Genomic DNA, 23349 nt, shown 5'->3' on the forward strand with positions numbered 1-23349 from the left:
CATGCTCTTTCATATTTCTTTAAAAAAGTTTTTCATTATCTCATGACAAATGTTAGAAAAAGATAATTTAGGTCTCAACCGAAACTATACGATCCCTTTAAGGCTGAGAACTGGTGTACACCAATACTATTGGAAGTGCTTGACATGCATGCAGTGACTCGGCATAACAAGCATATTGAATAGAGTCACTGCACTCTAGTCAAGATGGGTAGGGCCATGTCAGTATCCAATTAAGTGACTGTGTGACTGATTATTGTACCCAAACTGATCTTCACGCTCCGTAATAATTATATTTGCATGATTTTTTATAAGTAGGTTTAAAGTATGTACTCTTTCATTTTGTCATTTTATTTTTTTATGCTATTCGTATCTTGCACAAGTTGGGCTTAGGCCCTATGTATAGGCCATTTAATTTTTAGATGGATTTGCCTCCTTAAATCCCTCTTGTTATTATTGTTATTATTGTTATTATTATCATTATTATTATTATTATTATTATCATTATTATTATTATTATTATTATTATTATTATTGTTATTACTATCATTATCATTATCAATATAACTGTTATTATTATCATTGTTATTATATCATCATCATCATTTTACAACCATAGGACAAAAAATGTGATATCGTTGTTATGAATGTTGCACTGCATTGTGAGCACCGAGAAAAAAATATAAAAAGATAGAAAAAAGAAACCGTGCTCTCTGCGTGCGTCACCTGCAAACATGCAGCCCCAGATACTCGCAGATAAAATGTAATGTGTGTGTGGGCATGCAGACGCTGGGCTAAAAAAAAAAATCACTCAAAAATCAGGTCTCTTATACAGCCACTACAATCGCTCTCATGCACCAAAATTAGATTCATAATTTATGATGAACGTCCAGACAGAGAGAGAGAGAGAGAGAGAGAGAGAGGGGGGGGGGAGGGAGAGAGGGGGGAGAGGGGGAGATCACGAGAGGGAGAGAGAAAGGGGGGGGGGGGGGGGGGGGGGGGAGATAACAATGGGCTGCAGCCACATACACTGTAAAAGCAAATCAGATTAGTGGATGGTAGGCCTATGTGCATGAATGAAGTATGATTGCCGAATCTCTTGAAATGAAATATGAGGGGCTCAAGTAAGGTCGCAATCATAATATATATGATGGAAATTAGATGATTCGACGTTGTTATTGTCAAAATCTGTCGCAGTGATTTGCCAATATAGGCCTAAAATCATTTCAACAAACTTTTTGTTGTTGATGATGTTTCATCAGCCTGAGGAACCGTAACCGTTAGCGAGGAACCTTCTCTTGTCAAAAATTCGCCAGATGTTTTTTTTCATTGGTCTAAACTCATATTGTTCCTCATTGTAATTATTTTTTGTGATTAATGCATTTACGGTGTACCTACGAATGTTTTTCTTGAATAAAAGTAATCTAACGTTAGACCTAATTGCCTTATAATGACGGAAGGAAAAAAAGTAATGTACATAGTAATTACTCTAAGATTATAATTAGATACTCTATGCCAATTTGTGTATAACGTGTGCACGAATGTGATTGCCTTGTGTACTCAGTATTCGAAGCCACGACCTACATCCATATAATATGCGTGACAATCCAGTGTCCAGTCAGAGTGGTTTTGGGCCGAGGCAAATCAAATCTCACGCGGTGTCGGGTCCGCGCTAGTCTAGCTCTGGGACCCTTTTTCGTCGATTTTTTTTTTTCGCTGATTATACGCATCAAGACGAGTAATAGCCTTTAAAACAAGGCGGACTCGCTCTGCGTGCCCCCGTATAGCGCGTTTTACCCCCACAAACCTGTTGGCCGGCGAGTGGAGCGAGCCGCCTTTAATCCACTCGTTCAGGGATGTGTTACTTTTTGTCGTTGTTGTTGCTTTATAGTCTTTGACAAATTTGCGTACAAAATTTGACCGCAGAAAATACACACGGCACCAAGGCAAAGCCTCGTTAATATTAAGTAGAATAAGAATAGTTTACTTAATATTAACGAGGCTTTGCCTTGGTGCCGTGTGTATTTTTCTGCGTCAAATTTTGTACGCAAAATTTGTCAAAGAATTATAAAGCAACAACAAACGACAAAAAGTACACATCCCTGAACGAGTGGATAAAGGCGGCTCGCTCCACTCGCCGGCCAACAGGTTTTGTGGGGTAAAACGCGCTATACGGGGGCCACGCAGAGCGAGTCGCCTTGTTTAAAGGCTAGACGAGTAAGGGCGCCGATCCCGAGAACTGCGCCAAATGAACTGCGCGACCCGAGGGACCCTCGGTCGCGCAGTTTCTCGGGATCGCGATAAAAAAGGGTCCGGAAACTAGACTAGGTCCGCGCGCGCGAGGCCGCATCGCTCGCCGCTCGCTCGCTGTGCTCTCATCACATAGAATTACAGGCCTCACGCTCCTAATTCAAACTCGCGCATTGCCTACAGGGAAAGGCAGTACAAAGATGAGGTAATGTTATTTTTTGCCAAGAAAAATCATTAAAAATCAGTCAAGTGGAAAAATTGCCACTTTTTGGTAGTGTTTTGACATTGCTTGAGGACAGGAGCTTCTACAGGCTATGAAGAAGTTGAATGAATCAGGATTTTTTGTGTTTTTAATAAATTTTTATTGATATAATGAGGTATTGCTATTTTTTATCGTTTCTGAGAGTGGACTGGATGACTAGTCTCGTATGGAAGCTCTTAACTTTTTTTTAGAGCTGGAAAACATCCCATAATATGTTGTTTGCTTGAAAGCAGAGAAAATTTCCCTTCATCTGCTTCAATATAAAAAAAAAATTCTATGATTCGATTGATTTTTTGTGATCTATGGAATATGCTGCATTTAAAACAGGTTTCTAGCACACGTACAGCTACAACTAAATGGATCCAGGACAACTCGCCCTCGATTTTCGAGGGCGAGTTGTCTTGGGTCTGAGGGCGAGTTGTCTAAAGTGGCGAAGGAATACACCCCGAATACTGTATTTGATTTAATTTCAGACAAAATAAAAGCTGCTTAGAAATAATTTTTCATTTAACTGCCTAATTCAAATTTCAGAATGCACACAGTTTCTATTTTCTCTGATTAAAATCACTTTTAAAATGAAAATTATGGCATTCTGTTATCGCATTTTTCCAGCCCTGAGATCGCTAGAATTGCCCAATTGCCCACTCACAGGGGAGACATGTATAGGAGTCAAGTTCATCATCAAAACTATATCAAATTCAACTTCAAATCGTGAAGACGGCGACACATTAAACCCGGCCGGCAATGGAAAGCCGACAGGAGGCCAGAGAAGTTTACCCCGGAGTCTCGGCCGCGCGACGCTCAGCTCTGGCATAACGGCAGCACAATGCAGCCCACAATGCACGCCGCGCTAGCCGGAGAAAAAGAGGCGAGGGCCATAATGCATGATTCCCCCCTAGATAGTACATGTGGACAATGTGTGATCACATTTTCAAAATATTGAAATGACAAGTTTGTCACAAATGTGTTGAATGTTCACCTTCCTTGACCAAGGTTTAATTGGATGAATAGGAGAGCATGTATTTGGGAGTTAAGGATTTTAACTTGACTTTGACCCATTCATACATTTATGCATTGAGTAATTTTCAAGGTATGGAGAAAAAGTGCAATTTCTGTATTGAATAGTAAATTGTTACGACTTTCATCTGGCCTTTGACCCTAAAATTCATAATATAATCACTGTCAGGCAGAATATGCATAAATATGTAGTACGTTTCAAGATGACTTGAGCCACTTCCGAGATATGGAGGAAAAAATTAGTTCAGCACTTTCCTTGATCTTTGACCTTTTAACCTTTGAGGCAAAAACAAAAGAAAAAAAAACTTTCCAGAGAATCTCTATTAGGTTATACATGCATACACCAAGTGTAAAAAAAAAAAAAAAAATCCTGCCGGCATTGCATGAACATGACGGAAATAGTAAAATTTTGAAGTGTTGCCCTTGACCTTTGGCCATTGACCTTTGACCCCATGAACCCTAAATTCTCTAGATAATCACTGCCAGTCAGTACATGTACATATACTATGTTCCATGAAGATACCTTGAGCAATTTCCAAGGTACAGAAAAAAGATGAAGTTTTAATATTATTACTTGACCTTTTGACCTTTGACCTCATGACCCAAACTTTCACCAGAGAATCTTTTTGGGTAATACATGTATACACTAAGTTTCAAGAAAATATCTTCAGGCATTGCATAGATATGGTGGAAATAGTAAAATATTATGTATTTTACCTTGACCTTTTGACCTTTGACCTGGAGCATGTGCACCCAAAAGTTGATACGCACAACTTCACCCCCTAATACACATACATGCCAAGTTTCATTAGGATACCTCAAAAGGTTTTGATAGTTACCCTGTCCACAAAATTCATTACGGACGGAAGGACAGGCGGAAGGACGGACGGACGGACGGACGGACAACCCGAAAACATAATGCCTCCGGCACCACTTCGTGGCGGAGGCATAAAAATTTACTGCAGTTTGCCGATGAGAATCAGGGGGCGAGCTCAGATCGGGCATGGACGATTCGGCAATTCTTGTGATCTCAGGGAAATGCGATAACAAAATGCCATAATTTTCATTTTAAAAATGATTTTAATCGGAGAAAATCAAAACTGTGAACATTCTGATATTTGACTTAGGCAGATAAATGGAAAATTATTTTGAAGCAGCTTTTATTTTGTCTGAGATGAAATCAATCATTCGGGTTACTGTATATTCCTTCGCCACTTGGAAGACAACTCGCACTAGGACCCAAGACAACTCGCCCTCGAAAAACGAGGGCGAGCTGTCTTTGGAGCGACCTGTCTCGAGGGCGAGTTGTATGGCGCCCCAAAATAGCCATGCGCTGTGCATTGTGGTAAATGGTCGGTACGTACGTACAGCCGTCGCGCGTCGCGTCGAATCTACTAGTAATCGCGTCCACATGTTACCTAAACAGAAACCGTCATGCAACCGAACTGCCGATTGAGGAGCCTGTAAATCGTCTCGACAGTCTTGATGCAAATCAGCAAGTTAGTCAGGAATATTAGCCTACGAGTGTAAGGTAGAAAAGGGAAGAGACTATTGGTTTGCCGGTTTTCGAACATTGTAGGCCTACATTATCTACATCTTCGGAAAACAAGATAACAGGGTCCAGATCTGAGAGAGGACGTCGGGAGATACCGTGAGAACCCAAAACGGTGAGTCATTTTCTCAGTGCGGATAGAACTAAGAAGTCTATTAAATTTACTATTAAACGTTAGACTCTACTGTTCACATAGGCCTATGTCATATGTGACCCTGCATCACAAAATCAACAAAAATTTCATATCATGGTTATAAGCTGACCGCTGTATTAAAGGTTAAAGGGATAGTACGTACAGTATTGGTGGAGATGAGAATTGGGCTTTTCACTTTTTGCGAGATAACGTTAGATCTACCAAGAAAACACATGATATAGTAGTTATAGTACAGAGCATACCATTTTAAGAGGAATTCAAAGTTTATTTGATGAAAATCGGGTTTGGAATGACTGAAATATCCAAAAACAAAGTAAAACAAAGCGATTCTAATAAAGGTGTGGGTCTATTAGAATCGCTCCTTTTTGGATATCTCAGCCATTTCAAAACCAATTTTCATCAAATAAAAGTTGAATTCCTCATAGAATTACATGCTCTTTCTTATTTCATAAGAGGTTTCCTATTATCTCACCAAAAAATGTTAGAAACCTGAAATTAGGTCTCAACCAAAACTGTACAATCCCTTTAATTTACGCTCATTAACCATGTCAGCCCGGGAAACCCGCTCATATCTGCTCTCCGGTATGAGCACTCCTCTGCCTCACGAGGCCTCCGGAGAGCCTCATGACGCCCCCGGGGAGAGAGACTCATGAAGCTCCCTGTTCACTTATTATTCATCTCACATCTGACATATAAATTGTCGCAACTTTGCTCAGTGATTTTTTGTTACAGGGGCGGGTCCAGGGAGGACTGCAACCGGCGCACGCCCCCCCCCCTTTATTTTTTGTTGAAACAAAAGAAATAAAAAGAAAAAATGGGGGAGGGGTGCGTGCGCCCCCCTTTAATTTTGTAAACGCGCCCCCTCTTTACGGAATTCCTGGATCTGCCCCTGCATTACACACACATGTCCACTATCCATGATGAAAAGAAGAAAAAATTCTGTCTGTTTTTTTTTACAACACTTGAGTTTTAATCAACCGATGCGCAGCGACCCATCAAAACACGAGCGCAAGCAGGTTTGCTCAATGCAAGGCTGCCGCACCTAGCGGCCTGATCCGACTATATATTTGCGTTACTTTTTTCTGCGGCTCTCACCTCTTCGCGCAAGAATCAGCCTCATGAAACTGAAGTCTGACATCTTTTTAAAAAAATTCGCAATGAGAAAAATAAAATTAGTTCTACTTCTAGATCTATGTCTAACCACCTAACCTGATCTTGTGCATGTTGTTATATTCAAAATTGCTATTCCACACTAATAGAGTAGGTGGGTACTCCAGTTTGTTAGCAAACTAATCACTTTGTAGGTATGACGGGTTCACTTTCTTCAATTCTGCCGTCTGCTAACCTTGGGGCGCTTTTTCTGGAATCATCCCGTAACGCGACGTCACATCACATCACGCATCCAGCACATACAGACAGCGCGCAAGCTGTGAGATTTTCAGAGCGAGCTTGCGCGCTGTCTGTATGTGCTGGATGCGTGATGTGATGTGACGTCGCGCGCGGGATTCCAGAAAAAGCGCCCAAAGGTGAGCGGACGGCGGAATTGACGAAGAAAGTGAACCGGTCATACCTACAAAGTGATTAGTTTGCTAACAAACTGGAGTACACACCTACTCTATCAGTGTGGAATAGTAATTTGGAATATATGCACAAGATCAGGTTAGTACTGATTTTATTTTTCTCGTCACAAATTTTTTTAGAAAGATGTCAGACTTCAGCTTCACGAGGCTGATTCGTGCGCGGAGAGGTGAGAGCCGCAGAAAAAAGCACCAAAAATATTTAGTCGGATCAGGCCGCTAGGTGCGGCAGCCTTGCATTGAGCGAACCCGCTGGCGCCCGTGTTTCGATGGGTCGCTGTGCATCGGTTGATGAAAACTCGATTGTTGTAAAAAAAAAAAAAAGACAGAATTTTTTCTTCTTTTCATCATGGATAGTGGATATGTGTGTGTAACAAAAAATCACCGTGCAAAGTTGCGACAATTTATATGTCAGATGTGAGATGAATAAGAAGTGAACAGGGAGCTACATGAGTCTCTCTCCCCGGGGGCGTCATGAGGCTCTCCAGAGGCCTCGTGAGGCGGAGGAGTGCTCGTACGGGGGAGCAGGCCTCATGAGCGGGTTTCCCGCACTGATGACCGCTCGCTGGTGATCCACATGCTCATGCAGCTTTTCAGTGTAATTAACAAACATGACTTGGACATTGTTTCACTCATTCGCAGCGAAAAATGTAATATTGCCATGATTTCAAAGGTAATTGTCTTTGAGATAAAAACATTTTGCCATGAAATTTGGAACATGTCCTTATGGTGTCTTTCATAGGAAAAGTTCATAATAATGTTTTTCATAGAATTTCAGAAGTTGCAATGGATGCTCCAGACACCCTACTTCTACATGTGTACTCGTGTAGGACATTTGTATGCTGCCAGCGCAGTCAGGAACTGAAGTTAGCCATCTATTATCATGCGACATATATGTCAAGTACCGGTAATCAATGTAGAACTGATTTAAATGGCAAGTTTTGATGGAGTCGGTGAGAATGCAGTTCCTATATTGTCGAGCGCACACAGTGTGAACACACACAGACAGAGGCAGACATGGTACATACAATCTCAACCGACTTCTTTCAACTCGTCATAACCTTTGTACATTAGGTATTTATACTTCCAACTCCCGTTTTCCTTTACTTGACAGATACACATATTAGACGGCGAACTTTAGTTTGTGCAGGCAACATATGTTGCAATCGCACATGAAAGGGGAGATGCTTTTTTAATGACGACATGAAAGTCAATGTTAAATCAAACAGTGCTCACCCGTTAATCGGGAACCGCTTAAGTGGGAACCCCCGCTTATGTGCAACAAAACTTGATGCAACAAAATTTTCATGTGTTATTTCCACCGCTTAAAGACACTCAGTCGTGGCGAGTGGTTTGTGCGGCACGGAGACGAACGCAACACGCTGCCTCCCCCATTCTGTATCAAATGTAGTGACCCCCGAATGAGAATAGCGCTGGCTCAATGGGTCAGCGAAAATACGGTAGGCTACAAGAGAGCTCCCTGTGCTTATCTCCTAACCCAAAATGGCTGTCCCGAGAGCTTCCGAATGGACGCACACTCTCAGTGCGCATGCGCATGAAGAGAGGCCAAAAGAGCCACGCATCTTCTGGCCTCTCTCCTCCAATCACCGCAGCTCGCTGTGACAATATTTGTGTATGATGCGTACACACACACGCACACACACACACACACACACACGCCGCAGCGTCTTCTGGCCTCTCTCCTCCAATCACCGCAGCTCGCGGTGACAATGTTTGTGTATGATGCGTACACACACACGCACACACACACACTTGTCTCAGTGGTAGCATTGTCCCACACGTTTATGGATATAGCACCGAGTCTGCCATTGCGCAATTGCACGCACAAACTTCGGTCGTTCGGAGTTTACGTACCATTAGGGATGGCGATCGGCTGCCTTTAATCGGAACCGTGAACCGCTTTATTGGGACAAATCTGGCTGAAACACTTCCTTTGTCTGTGTATAATGTCTAGCAATGATAAGTAAATATCCGTAGAGAAAATTGCAGGGATTTAATTTCCTTACCAGAAGGATTATTTTCTCACTAGTTTCCGATAGATTATGCTGACTGCATGAGCGTCAACTTATCGTGCGTTGTCAGCTTCTACTCGCGCATTTACCCTGTAATCGAGTCCACTGATCTCACCAGCCAGGCAGCTACACACGTACACTAGCTGAGAGACTGAGCTCTCTTCCCGCTTTCAATAGCCCTCCTGCATGCTGCATATCCGATCATGCTCTCACCAACTCATGTGTGACTGTGTGTGTGCCACACCAACACATGCAGTTAGTCAAGGCACAGGGACCCAGAAAAAATGACTTTGTTCAATCCACCCCGCAGAAAAGGTTTGACTGCATGGGGTGGTTGGTTGGACCCTCTGGAACACCCCTAGGTAGTATGTGGTTCCAAATTGTGGTGTCAATAAAATTTTACATGCCACTTTAGTTGCGACAAGACCTTATTGCTCGTAAAAGAGTCTGCGCGCGCCAAGACTACTACACGAACCACCGGCACTGCTACAGGTGCGAGTGCCAGTGGCGCTTGTAGTAGTCTTAGCGCACGCAAACTTTTTCTTTGACAATCAAGGTTTTTGCCTGCAAATCAACTTTTCATGCCAAGGGGCCGGGTGACGCTTGTCGCTGTTATTACTGAAAGTGACAAAACAATCACAGTTTTTGCATTTATTTCGTGAAGAATTTATCAAAACCCCATAAAACTATATATGTACATGTTGCTATGGATGTCAGCAATACAGTGGGATACATTGTAAGGTATGGTATTGTGCATGGTTACCATGGTAACCCCCAAAATGCCTCCTACTGCTGCGAACTTTGGTATTTTTTGTTCATTTTTTGTCGGGTGTGACGACTGTGCATGGTTTAATGTAATGCCCACATACAGTCGACTTCGCTTACCTCGACGTCGGATAAGCTGAATATGACTTACCTCGGGGGCAAAATGAAAGTCCCGATTGTTCCCACGGAGTTTGCGTGTATTAAAACTTGCGTAGCTCGAAAAAAATAACTCGAAGTTCGGTTACCTCGAAGGGAAATCTAATGTCCCGTTCTTACTTAACTTATTGTTTTTCCCAGCATGTTTCTCGAATCGAAATTGCAAAAATTACTCAACATTTCCGATTAAGCGCGCGTGGACAGCGAAGTCATGTCACAAATCTTTTCACACTCGATTGTAAATATTCCGAGACCAGAACAATCGTGCGCCCAAAGAAATACCCGGTACACAGCTGCTTACGATAGCACTACCTCTCTGTCCCATTATCTTCTTTTCTTTAACCACTGTGTTCTGGTTCGTGATTGTGATAGTCATGCCGTGCGCGTAGATTTCTTAACCGTCGTGGCGCACCTGCTTAGGTGTTGACAGTTATACATGTATCTTTGGCATTAATCACGGTCCACTGTCTAAAATCAATCTCCTGCGTAATGCTTTTTAGCTCACCTGAGCCGAAGGCTCAAGTGAGCTATTGCGATCGCTCTTCGTCCGGCGTCCGTCGTGCGTCGTGCGTAAACTTTTTACATTTTCATCTTCTTCTTGAGAAACCCTTGACTGCTTTTCACCAAACTTGGCAGGTACATCCCTAGGGGGATAGGATCTCAATTTGTTCAAGTGGGCACCATACCCCACCTGGGGGGCCCCCAGAGGGGCCCAAACCACCCAAAATTAAGGAATCTTAAAAAATCTTCTTCTCTAGAACCAGAAGGGATAGAGCTAAGTTAACACTATGAATTAGTACATTGATGATTGTAATTTCAAGTTTATTCATGGCGGAATCAGGGGTGCCCCCCTTGGGACCCAGGGGAGGGGGGGTGGGGAGGGGTCCTAATGGGGCCCAAATTGTACATTTTCATCTTTTTCTTGAAAATACCATTATGAATTTTCACCAAAGTTGGCAGGTAGCATCCCTAGGGGGAAAGAATCTCATTCCCATCAAAGGGGCACCATACCCCACCTGGGAGGCCCCAGGGGACCTAAATTTGGACCGAAATTGTACATTTTTCATCTTTTTTTTTTTTGAAAACTCTATCACAAATTTTCACCAAACTTGGCAGGTAGCATCCCTACGTGTAGGTGGATAGAATCTCAATTCCATCAAATGGGCACCATATCCCACCTGGGGGCCCCAGGGGGCCTAAATTTGGACCGAAATTGTAAATTTTCATCTTTTTCTTGAAAACCCTATCATAAATTTTCACCAAACTTGGCAGGTAGTATCCCTAGGGGGATAGAATCTCAATTCTATCAAATGGGCACCATGCCCCACCTGGGGGGGCCCCAGGGGGCCTAAATTTGGACTGAAATTGTAAATTTTCATCCTTTTCTTGAAAACCCTATCATAGATTTTCACCAAACTTGGCAGGTAGTATCCCTAGGGGGATAGAATCACAATTCTATCAAATGGGCACCATGCCCCACCTGGGGGGCCCCAGGGGGCCTAAATTTGGACTGAAATTGTAAATTTTCATCTTTTTCTTGAAAACCCTATCATAAATTTTCACCAAACTTGGCAGGTAGTATCCCTACAGTATATACCAAAATAAACTTTGCGTTAAATTTATGTGTAACGCAAGCGCCGATCGGTACTGCGTTAATCTTTCTGCGTTACAAAATTAACGATCACCGTGCGTGAATGATCGTTACAGATCGTTACAGATCGTTACTGTGCGTTACAGATTGTTACTGTGCGTTAATTTTTAGATCTTGCGTTAGCGGACTTGTCATGTGGACTGGCAAGAAATCTCGGAAATTGTGAGACTCGGAGATGCCTCGGTTAAGTAACTGTCGTTCGTAATATTTACTACGGACAATTTCCTGCCGGCGGAAGGCATTTAAATAGCGATATCAAATACCGAAAAGATTTTGTAGTTGAGCAGAACTCCCCTGGCAATGTCGTATTGTCATGGTCGTCAAATTTGTACTCATGGGCGCAGTCAATGGAATCGGGCAAGCAAAAATTTCGAAGCCACATTTTTCCCCACAGCCAACATATTCCATCGAACATTGAACCCATGAAATCACGCATACGCAAGCCTAAAACTAACGCCAACTGTCTAACGTTAGCGATGTCACGATTTCAACGACGTTCAGACACTTACTCAATTCAGAAAGGTGCAAAAGTCCATTTATATTCCAATACACAACATGTGTCTCGCCGAATAACTGGTGGTAGTGTGTGGTGACAAAGCCGAGTATTTCGGCAGTAAAAGTAGCTGCAGCAGAAGAAAATGTCTACCACTTTCTGCTCGCATTATTACACTGCCAGCAGGTGAGTCAAGTGGTGACTTGATAGGCACGCTTCACATGAAAGTTTACCCAGAAACATGAAAAATCCCACGATGCCAAGGTGCCAGAGTGGGGAATGGGGAGGGGTGGAGAGAGAGAGATACCAATCAACAGAAGAAACCGCGCGTACTGGCGCATTCTCGGAGGTCATGAACAGTCTGGGGTCTTGGAGATGAACAGAGAAGGAATGTTTAATTAAAGATAGCTCAAGTCGAAGACCCAGGATTACAAACGTTGATTCTTTTTTTTTTCTCCTTTCATTTATCATGCCTTCACGTTTAGAAATGGTTGCACTCCTTAAAAAAAAAAAAAAACTCTCCTGCGATTTTTAAAACGTCAAACTTACCATGAAAGTGTTACTACGTGTAATACAATAGTTAATACTATACCTATTGCTTTAATCATACAATGTATCTGCACAAATTTGACTACCAATGACAATAAAAGATACTTGTATTTGTTTTGTGCGGAGATTTTTTTGTCTTTATCCTGACTAGTTCCTATGAAATTTCTAATGTTTTTACGGCAGCATCAACAGCCTAAAATAAACTACTGAGAGATTTATAGATTATGAAATTTTTGGCAACCATCCATTTGAACGTCAGGCATGAAAAGCTCCTGATATTCAGCAAAAACAACTCAACAGATCAGAGACAAAGTTCCTTCAAATTTTTGAGAAGTAGCACGCAGATTTGCTGGGCGTGGTAGGGTCCATGCCCTGAGATCGTCACAATCGTGTTGTCACCAGGGAGGTGGAGTGTCTCTCTTCCACCTCCCTGTTGTCACGGAGTATCGGGAAGTTCTCACAAACTCTAGGATCACCCCTCCCTGCCAACTCCATGTTGCTCCCAGGGAGGCGGGAAGAGTCTCTTCCCACCTCCCTGTTGCTCCCCAACGTGCATTGTGAATGCGTGGCGTTTCTTGTCACCGTCAGTACCCGAGGCTGCTTTGTATTTGTCTTGGAATATTGATTCTTCTTGTCATAACATGAGTGTAGTAATCGTTTTGCATGGCTATGTAAAAAATTGTGATACAACGTGTACTCAACTCGTCTTTGTGATTTTTTTCTTCAGTCCAAAAGGAAGACAAAAATTTTAATAGTATCATGACGTTTGCAATTGTTCGAAAGGTCTGCTTTTGATAACTCACAGACTACTCAGTAATCACCCTTGTTTTCCCGCTCCCAGGCTCTCCAATTTTATTGAGCAATCCACACGTGCGCGCAAATTCCTTTGCCATGTGGTTTTGCCAGCCAGCTGTCGGAATGTGCTTTGAAGTTACATTTCAGCCTGGCCTGGCTGGCATGAATGGGTGTCGAGTTTCAATCAATACCTACTGTTGTTTTATTCTTGTATTTGAACATGTCGTTTCACCTGACAACACACGGAGATCGGGAAGGTGTAGGGCCAGGGAAGAGGTTTTTGTTGTGTGTTGCAACCTAATCCGGGCAATTAACCCCAGAGGGCAATTACCCCACCCCCCCCCCTCCCCCGCTAAATACTGGTTAATGGTAAGGTTAGAGTAAAGATTAGGGTTAGGTTTAGGGTGAGGAGTTTGGGTTATGGTTAGGATTAGGGCCAGGGGAAGGGTCCGGGGTAATTGCCCAGGAAGAAAAGAGGGACGCGCTTTTGTTCTTGGTCAAATCGATTTCCTAGGTGATGCTGTGGAGCTAGAAAGGAACAAAAAAAGCAATTATGATGTCTGGCGTACTTCCGGGACGTCTTATTTTTCTTGCACTCTGAAATTTCCTATTGTTTGGCGTTATCAATGTCGTTAATTGTTATATAGTTACCCTCTTTCGCATTATAAACTTAAAGTCCATAGAACATTCATACGCATTGAGATCACACTCGAAAAGCTATACTGGTGTATAGTTTGAACACAGCAAAATGAAATAACGAATATCCCGCAGATTTACCAAAATTATGCGTCATGTGGGTCCATTTATTTTCTTTTCTTTTTTTTTCATTTGTCTTCTTGTCGATGTGGGGGGTATAGATTCAGGATATACTTTTCCTTTTCCCCTTTCGGCCCGGTGCGATTACTCCTGGTGCTGACATTCTTTCTGCTCGTCTTCCGATTATACTGTTGTTGTAAATAAATGCGCATGGAGCCCCAGCTGTATCGCAAAAAAAAAAAAAAAAGTCTATCTAAAGTTGACCATCAAGTACATGTACTTAAGTAAAATCTGAATCAATTAGCCATGGTACGGGTTTGCGGTTTCAATCCCCTCGAAGCCCGATATTTGCCTTTAAGCAAGACACTTTATCCACAAAAGGCCAGGGCTCCACACTAACTTTTATTTCGGTGGCCCGATCGGGCCACCAAAATGATTGATTTTTATTTTTTGGTGGCCCGAAAAGAAAAACAAACAAGCAAAACTATCGGTCCTACTAAACATAGAAAAATAAATATCAATTATTACTGAAGTGATACAGGTACCCTTGCTAAAATAAGGAGAAAATTTAATCATCTTATACCGTTATTCTGAGTTCTAAGATTTCGCAAATAGGCTTATAGATTATTATAAAAGTTGATGCCTATCAAATTGGTCAAAATTTACGTTTGAAATGAGAAAGTGGGAGCATTTGCAGACATTGTAAACATCTGACATTTGTTTTAGCATCGTAAAGAGCCAAAAAATTACCGTTATTTATTTCTGGTGGAAATTCAAGCAATCATTCAACATTTACAAGTATTTTAACACCTTCCGGAATGTAAAACCAAGCAACCGACATTCATTCTATCATCTTACGGACCTGAATATCATCCTTATTCATTTCCGAACGTGAAAGCAAACATCCGCTCTTTATGTTATCATCTAACTGAGCCGATTGATACCGTTTATAATTTCCAAATGTACAAGCAACAATCTGTTACTTATTTTAGCATCGTACGGAGCAGAATATTACCGTTATTCATCTCCAAATTCAAAAGCAAACACCCGACATTTACTTTATGATCGAAGGAGCCGAATGTTACTGCTGTCCACTTCCGAAAGTGAAATGAATCATCTGACATATTTCAGCATCGTACGGAGCCGAATGTTTTACTGTTTTTCACATTCAAACGTCATCCGACATTACATTTACCATCAAACGCAACTGAATGTTATTGTTATTCATTTCAAAATGTTAAATTTATAGCAAATGTCTGATATTTATTTTAGCATCTTACAGTTTTTGTAATTATGGAGCAGAATGTTACTGCTTGTCACTTCCAAACGTTCAAGCAATCATCTGACATTTATTTTGGCATCTTCCGAAGCCGAATGTTATTGAGCACTATTTACTTTCGAACGTAAAAGCGAACATTCGGCATTTCATCGTCGTACGGAGCTGAATATCACTGTTATTCATTTCCGAACGTCAAAGGGATCATTCGACATATATTTTAGTATCTCCCGGAGCTGAATGTTATTGCCATTTACTTTTGAACGTAAAAGCGAAGATCCAGCAATTATTTCATCATCGTACTGAGTTGAATACTATTGTTATTCATTTCCGAACGCCAAAGCAAACATTCAACATTTATTTTAGCATCTTCCGGAGCTGATTGTTATTGCTATTTACTTTCGAACATAAAAGTAAACATCAGACATTTATTTATCATCGGACGGAGTTGAATACTATTGTTATTCATTTCCGAACGTCAAAGCAAACATTAACTTCACCATCAAACGCATTTAAATGTTACTGTTATTCATTTCGAAATTTAAAAGCAAACATCCGACAGTTATTTAGCATCGTATGGAGCAAAATATTACTGTTATTCACTTCCGAACGTAAAAACAATCATCTGACATTTATTTCAGCATCTTCTGGAGCCGAATGTTATTGCTATTCACTTTCGAAAGTAAAAGCAAACATCCAACATTTATCTCGTCGTTGTACGAAGTTTATTATTATTGTTATTCATTTCCGAACGCCAAAGGGATAATTCGACATTTACTTTAGCATATTCCAGAGCTAAATATTATTATTATTTACTTTCGAACGTAAAAGTAAACTTCCGGCATTTATTTCATCATCGTATACGGAGTTGAAATTCATTATCATTTATATCCGACCGTCAAAGCAAACATTCGACATTTATTTCAGCATCTTCCGGAGCCGTATTTTATCCCTATTCATTTCCGAAAGCAAAATCAAATATCTGACATTAATTTCAGCACCGTATGGAGCTGAATCTTACCATTATTCATTTCCAAAAGTATGAGCAAACATCCAACATTTATTTTTGTATAATACGGAGTCGAATATTACCGTTATTCATTTCCAAAATTAAGAGCAAACATCTGACATTTAATCTAGCAGCTTTACAGGCCTTGAAATAGGATTTTGGAGGGGCAAGGCCATTTAGAAAAGGGCACTTTTTCCAAGAGGCCAGGGCACTTAAAGGACAAGTTCACCTTCATATACATGTGGATTGAGTGAAGGCAACAATGTTAGTAGAACACATCAGTGAAAGTTTGGTGAAAATCCGATAATCCGTTCAAAAGTTATGAATTTTTAAGATATCTGTGCAATCACTGCTGGAGGAGAAGACTACTACAGTGTATGATGTCACATGCGTACAACGATATAAGGAAAATAAAAAGAGAATTTCACAAAAGTTGACTTTTTGAATGAAGTGTACATTTCTTCGACTTGTTACTGACTTATGTTCGGGGTAATATTATTCCCCCTGACTTCTGAAAGAGAGAAGTCGAGTGTTAGTCTATTATGTGAGAAAAGTGAGAATATCTTGAATTTTCTTTATACTTTCTTTGTATAGTTGTACTCATATGACATCACAAGCTATAGTAGTCTTCTCATCCAGCCGTGACTGAGCAGATACTTCAAAAATTCATAACCTTTGAACGGATTGTCCGATTTTCCTCAAACTCTCATTGATGTGTGCTACTAATATTGCTGCATTCACTCAACCCACATGTCTGTGAAGGTGAACTTGTCCTTTAAGTCAGTCAGAGGGGCCCCAAGGCCACATTGGAAAGGTCATGTTTGGTGTTTATGAAAAAAGAAAGAAGAAAAACAAACCGAGAAAAACAAACACACACACACACACAAAGTGCAACACACAACAAAAACCTCTTCCCTACAGCTGTAACACATTCCCGATCTCCGCATTTCTATCAGGTGAAACAACATTTTTTAAAACAGGAATAAAACAACAGTAGGTATTGATTGAAACTCGACACCCTTTCAGGCCAGCCAGGCCAGGCTGCCATGAAACTTCAAAGCACATTCCGACAGCTGGCTGGCAAAACCACAATGCAAAGGAATTTGCGTGCGCGTGTAGATTGCTACGATTAGTCTGTGACAGACAGTTCATGACCTCCAAGAATGCGCCAGTACGCGCGGTTTCTTCTGTTGATTGGTCTCTCTCTCTCTCTCCACCCCTCCCCATTCCCCAGTCTGGCACCCCTTGGCATCGTGGGATTTTTCTTTTTTCTTGGTGAACTTGGAGTTCACTCTACTCTATCTGAATATGCGCTGCCTAGCTAGTACATACTCGCGGCCGCTGCGCTGCGGAGGCAGTCGGGACGGTAAAAGCCGGTCGGGCGTACATGTACGTACACATCGTCTCGTATCTCGGAAAGATACTTTGAGTTTGAATCAGATACATCGGGACGCGAGTGAACTGAAGGTATGATATTTGAGATCAGGAGAGTTGTTCAAGCTTATTAAAGAGACTTTGAGAAAGGGCATATCATACGTCATCAATAATAACTTTCATTCTAAAAGGGCACCACGGCCCCAAGAAAAAGGGCACATTTTTTTTTTGGGCCGTAACTTTGATCAAAAAACAAAAGGCATTGCGGCCAACGAGAGGGGCACCGACGGCCGTGGCCGTCGGTTAATTCGAGGCCTGAGCTTACGAAGCCAATAGTTACCGCTGTTCATTTTCAAAACTGAAGGCAAACATCCGGCTTTTTTTTGGTGGCCCGGCGTGCGTTTTTGGTGACGCCGGTCGCAAATAAACCATTCGCGAAATCGTGATTCGATTCGCGAAAAGACTCCGCTAAATCGCTACACTCGGGAGGGGCTACGTCGTCCTTTCACCAGGTCTCGTTACAAAACCAAAATCTCGTGTGAGTTCTTGCGTTACCTATCGTTAATTTTAACGAAACATCGTTAATTTGCGTGAGGGATCGTTACTCATCGTTACTACAAACGTTAATTTTCCCGATCGTTACTTTGCGTTACTAATGATTCAGGTGAAACCGCTTGCGTTAATGAAATGTTAATGTTGATTAACGCAAAGTTTCTTTTGGTATATACAGTATATACCAAAATAAACTTTGCGTTAAATTTACGTGTAACGCAAGCGCCGATCGGTACTGCGTTAATCTTTCTGCGTTACAAAATTAACGATCACCGTGCGTGAATGATCTTTACAGATCGTTACAGATCGTTACTGTGCGTTACAGATCGTTACTGTGCGTTAATTTTTAGATCTTGCGTTAGCGGACTTGTCATGTGGACTGGCAAGAAATCTCGGAAATTGCGAGACTCGGAGATGCCTCGGTTAAGTAACTGTCGTTCGTAATATTTACTACGGACAATTTCCTGCCGGCGGAAGGCATTTAAATAGCGATATCAAATACCGAAAAGATTTTGTAGTTGAGCAGAACTCCCCTGGCAATGTCGTATTGTCATGGTCGTCAAATTTGTACTCATGGGCGCAGTCAATGGAATCGGGCAAGCAAAAATTTCGAAGCCACATTTTTCCCCACAGCCAACATATTCCATCGAACATTGAACCCATGAAATCACGCATACGCAAGCCTAAAACTAACGCCGACTGTCTAACGTTAGCGATGTCACGATTTCAACAACGGTCAGACACTTACTCAATTCAGGAAGGTGCAAAAGTCCATTTATATTCCAATACACAACGTGTGTCTCGCCGAATAACTGGTGGTAGTGTGTGGTGACAAAGCCGAGTATTTCGGCAGTAAAAGTAGCTGCAGCAGAAGAAAATGTCTACCACTTTCTGCTCGCATAATTACACTGCCAGCAGGTGAGTCAAGTGGTGACTTGATAGGCACGCTTCACATGAAAGTTTACCCAGAAACATGAAAAATCCCACGATGCCAAGGTGCCAGAGTGGGGAATGGGGAGGGGTGGAGAGAGAGAGATACCAATCAACAGAAGAAACCGCGCGTACTGGTGCATTCTCGGAGGTCATGAACAGTCTGGGGTCTTGGAGATGAACAGAGAAGGAATGTTTAATTAAAGATAGCTCAAGTCGAAGACCCAGGATTACAAACGTTGATTCTTTTTTTTTTTTCTCCTTTCATTTATCATGCCTTCACGTTTAGAAATGGTTGCACTCCTTAAAAAAAAAAAAAAAAAAAAAAAACTCTCCTGCGATTTTTAAAACGTCAAACTTACCATGAAAATGTTACTACGTGTAATACAATAGTTAATACTATACCTATTGCTTTAATCATACAATGTATCTGTATAACACAAATTTGACTACCAATGACAATAAAAGATACTTGTATTTGTTTTGTGCGGAGATTTTTTTGTCTTTATCCTGACTAGTTCCTATGAAATTTCTAATGTTTTTACGGCAGCATCAACAGCCTAAAATAAATTACTGAGAGATTTATAGATTATGAAATTTTTGGCAACCATCCATTTGAACGTCAGGCATGAAAAGCTCCTGATATTCAGCAAAAACAACTCAACAGATCAGAGACAAGTTCCTTCAAATTTTTGAGAAGTAGCACGCAGATTTGCTGGGCGTGGTAGGGTCCATGCGTTGAGATCGTCACAATCGTGTTGTCACCATCAGGGAGGTGGAGTGTCTCTCTTCCACCTCCCTGTTGTCACAGAGTATCGGGAAGTTCTCACAAACTCCAGGATCACCCCTCCCTGCCAACTCCATGTTGCTCCCAGGGAGGCGGGAATGAGTCTCTTCCCACCTCCCTGTTGCTCCCCAACGTGCATTGTGAATGCGTGGCGTTTCTTGTCACCGTCAGTACCCGAGGCTGCTTTGTATTTGTCTTGGAATATTGATTCTTCTTGTCATAACATGAGTGTAGTAATCGTTTTGCATGGCTATGTAAAAAATTGTGATACCACGTGTACTCAACTCGTCTTTGTGATTTTTTTCTTCAGTCCAAAAGGAAGACAAAATAGTATCATGACGTTTGCAATTGTTCGAAAGGTCTGCTTTTGATAACTCACAGACTACTCAGTAATCACCCTTGTTTTCCCGCTCCCAGGCCCTCCAATTTTATTGAGCAATCCACACGCGCGTGCAAATTCCTTTGCCATGTGGTTTTGCCAGCCAGCTGTCGGAATGTGCTTTGAAGTTACATTTCAGCCTGGCCTGGCTGGCATGAATGGGTGTCGAGTTTCAATCAATACCTACTGTTGTTTTATTCTTGTATTTGAACATGTCGTTTCACCTGACAACACACGGAGATCGGGAAGGTGTAGGGCCAGGGAAGAGGTTTTTGTTGTGTGTTGCAACCTAATCCGGGCAATTAACCCCAGAGGGCAATTACCCCCCCCCCCCCCTCCCCCGCTAAATACTGGTTAATGGTAAGGTTAGAGTAAAGATTAGGGTTAGGTTTAGGGTGAGGAGTTTGGGTTATGGTTAGGATTAGGGCCAGGGGAAGGGTCCGGGGTAAATGCCCAGGAAGAAAAGAGGGACGCGCTTTTGTTCTTGGTCAAATCGATTTCCTAGGTGATGCTGTGGAGCTAGGAACAAAAAAAGCAATTATGATGTCTGGCGTACTTCCGGGACGTCTTATTTTTCTTGCACTCTGAAATTTCCTATTGTTTGGCGTTATCAATGTCGTTAATTGTTATATAGTTACCCTCTTTCGCATTATAAACTTAAAGTCCATAGAACATTCATACGCATTAAGATCACACTCGAAAAGCTATACTGGTGTATAGTTTGAACACAGCAAAATGAAATAACGAATATCCCGCAGATTTTCCAAAATTATGCGTCATGTGGGTCCATTCATTTTCTTTTCTTTCTTTTTTTCATTTGTCTTCTTGTCGATGTGGGGGGTATAGATTCAGGATATACTTTTCCTTTTCCCCTTTCGGCCCGGTGCGATTACTCCTGGTGCTGACATTCTTTCTGCTCGTCTTCCGATTACTAGTATACTGTTGTTGTAAATAAATGCGCATGGAGCCCCAGCTGTATCGCAAAAAAAAAAAAAAAAAAAAAAAAAAGTCTATCTAAAGTTGACCTTCAAGTACATGTACTTAAGTAAAATCTGAATCAATTAGCCATGGTACGGGTTTGCGGTTTCAATCCCCTCGAAGCCCGATATTTGCCTTTTAAGCAAGACACTTTATCCACAAAAGGCCAGGGCTCCACACTAACTTTTATTTCGGTGGCCCGATCGGGCCACCAAAATGATTGATTTTTATTTTTTGGTGGCCCGAAAAGAAAAACAAACAAGCAAAACTATCGGTCCTACTAAACATAGAAAAATAAATATCAAGTATTACTGAAGTGATACAGGTACCCACGTCTAAAATAAGGAGAAAATTTAATCATCTTATACCGTTATTCTGAGTTCTAAGATTTCGCAAATAGGCTTATAGATTATTATAAAAGTTGATGCCTATTAAATTGGTCAAAATTTACGTTTGAAATGAGAAAGTGGGAGCATTTGCAGACATTGTAAACATCTGACTTTTGTTTTAGCATCGTAAAGAGCCAAAAAATTACCGTTATTTATTTCTGGTGGAAATTCAAGCAATCATTCAACATTTACAAGTATTTTAACACCTTCCGGAATGTAAAACCAAGCAACCGACATTCATTCTATCATCTTACGGACCTGAATATCATCCTTATTCATTTCCGAACGTGAAAGCAAACATCCGCTCTTTATTTTATCATCTAACTGAGCCGATTGTAACGTTTATAATTTCCAAATGTACAAGTAACAATCTGTTACTTATTTTAGCATAGTATACGGAGCAGAATATTACCGTTATTCATTTCCAAATTCAAAAGCAAACACCCGACATTTACTTTATGATCGAAGGAGCCGAATGTTACTGCTGTCCACTTCCGAAAGTGAAATGAATCATCTGACATATTTCAGCATCGTACGGAGCCGAATGTTATACTGTTTTTCACATTCAAACGTCATCCGACATTACATTTACCATAAAACGCAACTGAATGTTATTGTTATTCATTTCGAAATGTTAAATTTATAGCAAATGTCTGATATTTATTTTAGCATCTTAATTATGGAGCAGAATGTTACTGCTTGTCACTTCCGAACGTTCAAGCAATCATCTGACATTTATTTTGGCATCTTCCGAAGCCGAATGTTATTGAGCACTATTTACTTTCGAACGTAAAAGCGAACATTCGGCATTTCATCGTCGTACGGAGCTGAATATCACTGTTATTCATTTCCGAACGTCAAAGGGATCATTCGACATATATTTTAGTATCTTCCGGAGCTGAATGTTATTGCCATTTACTTTTGAACGTAAAAGCGAAGATCCAGCAATTATTTCATCATCGTACTGAGTTGAATACTATTGTTATTCATTTCCGAACGCCAAAGCAAACATTCAACATTTATTTTAGCATCTTCCGGAGCTGATTGTTATTGCTATTTACTTTCGAACATAAAAGTAAACATCAGACATTTATTTATCATCGGACGGAGTTGAATACTATTGTTATTCATTTCCGAACGTCAAAGCAAACATTAACTTCACCATCAAACGCATTTAAATGTTACTGTTATTCATTTCGAAATTTAAAAGCAAACATCCGACAGTTATTTAGCATCGTATGGAGCAAAATATTACTGTTATTCACTTCCGAACGTAAAAACAATCATCTGACATTTATTTCAGCATCTTCTGGAGCCGAATGTTATTGCTATTCACTTTCGAAAGTAAAAGCAAACATCCAACATTTATCTCGTCGTTGTACGAAGTTTATTATTATTGTTATTCATTTCCGAACGCCAAAGGGATAATTCGACATTTACTTTAGCATATTCCAGAGCTAAATATTATTATTATGTACTTTCGAACGTAAAAGTAAACTTCCGGCATTTATTTCATCATCGTATACGGAGTTGAAATTCATTATCATTTATATCCGACCGTCAAAGCAAACATTCGACATTTATTTCAGCATCTTCCGGAGCCGTATTTTATCCCTATTCATTTCCGAACGCAAAATCAAATATCTGACATTAATTTCAGCACCGTAC

At 41.0% G+C, this 23349-nt stretch overlaps 1 protein-coding gene across 1 annotated transcript in view; it reads left to right on the forward strand.

Annotated features, from left to right (window-relative positions):
• The first annotated feature begins 5165 nt into the window (after nt 1–5165).
• Nucleotides 5166–23349, forward strand: part of LOC139722752 (T-complex protein 1 subunit alpha-like) — a 107226-nt gene continuing 89042 nt past the window's right edge. Inside the window, exon 1 of the mRNA XM_071634036.1 lies at nt 5166–5193. The gene's annotated coding sequence lies outside the window, so the exon portion shown is untranslated. The remainder of the gene's footprint in view (nt 5194–23349) is intronic.

This window comes from Diadema antillarum, unplaced genomic scaffold (assembly GCF_040938485.1).
Source record: "Diadema antillarum isolate AM-2024a unplaced genomic scaffold, OU_Dant_1.0 scf00000170, whole genome shotgun sequence".
NCBI lineage: Eukaryota > Metazoa > Echinodermata > Echinoidea > Diadematoida > Diadematidae > Diadema > Diadema antillarum.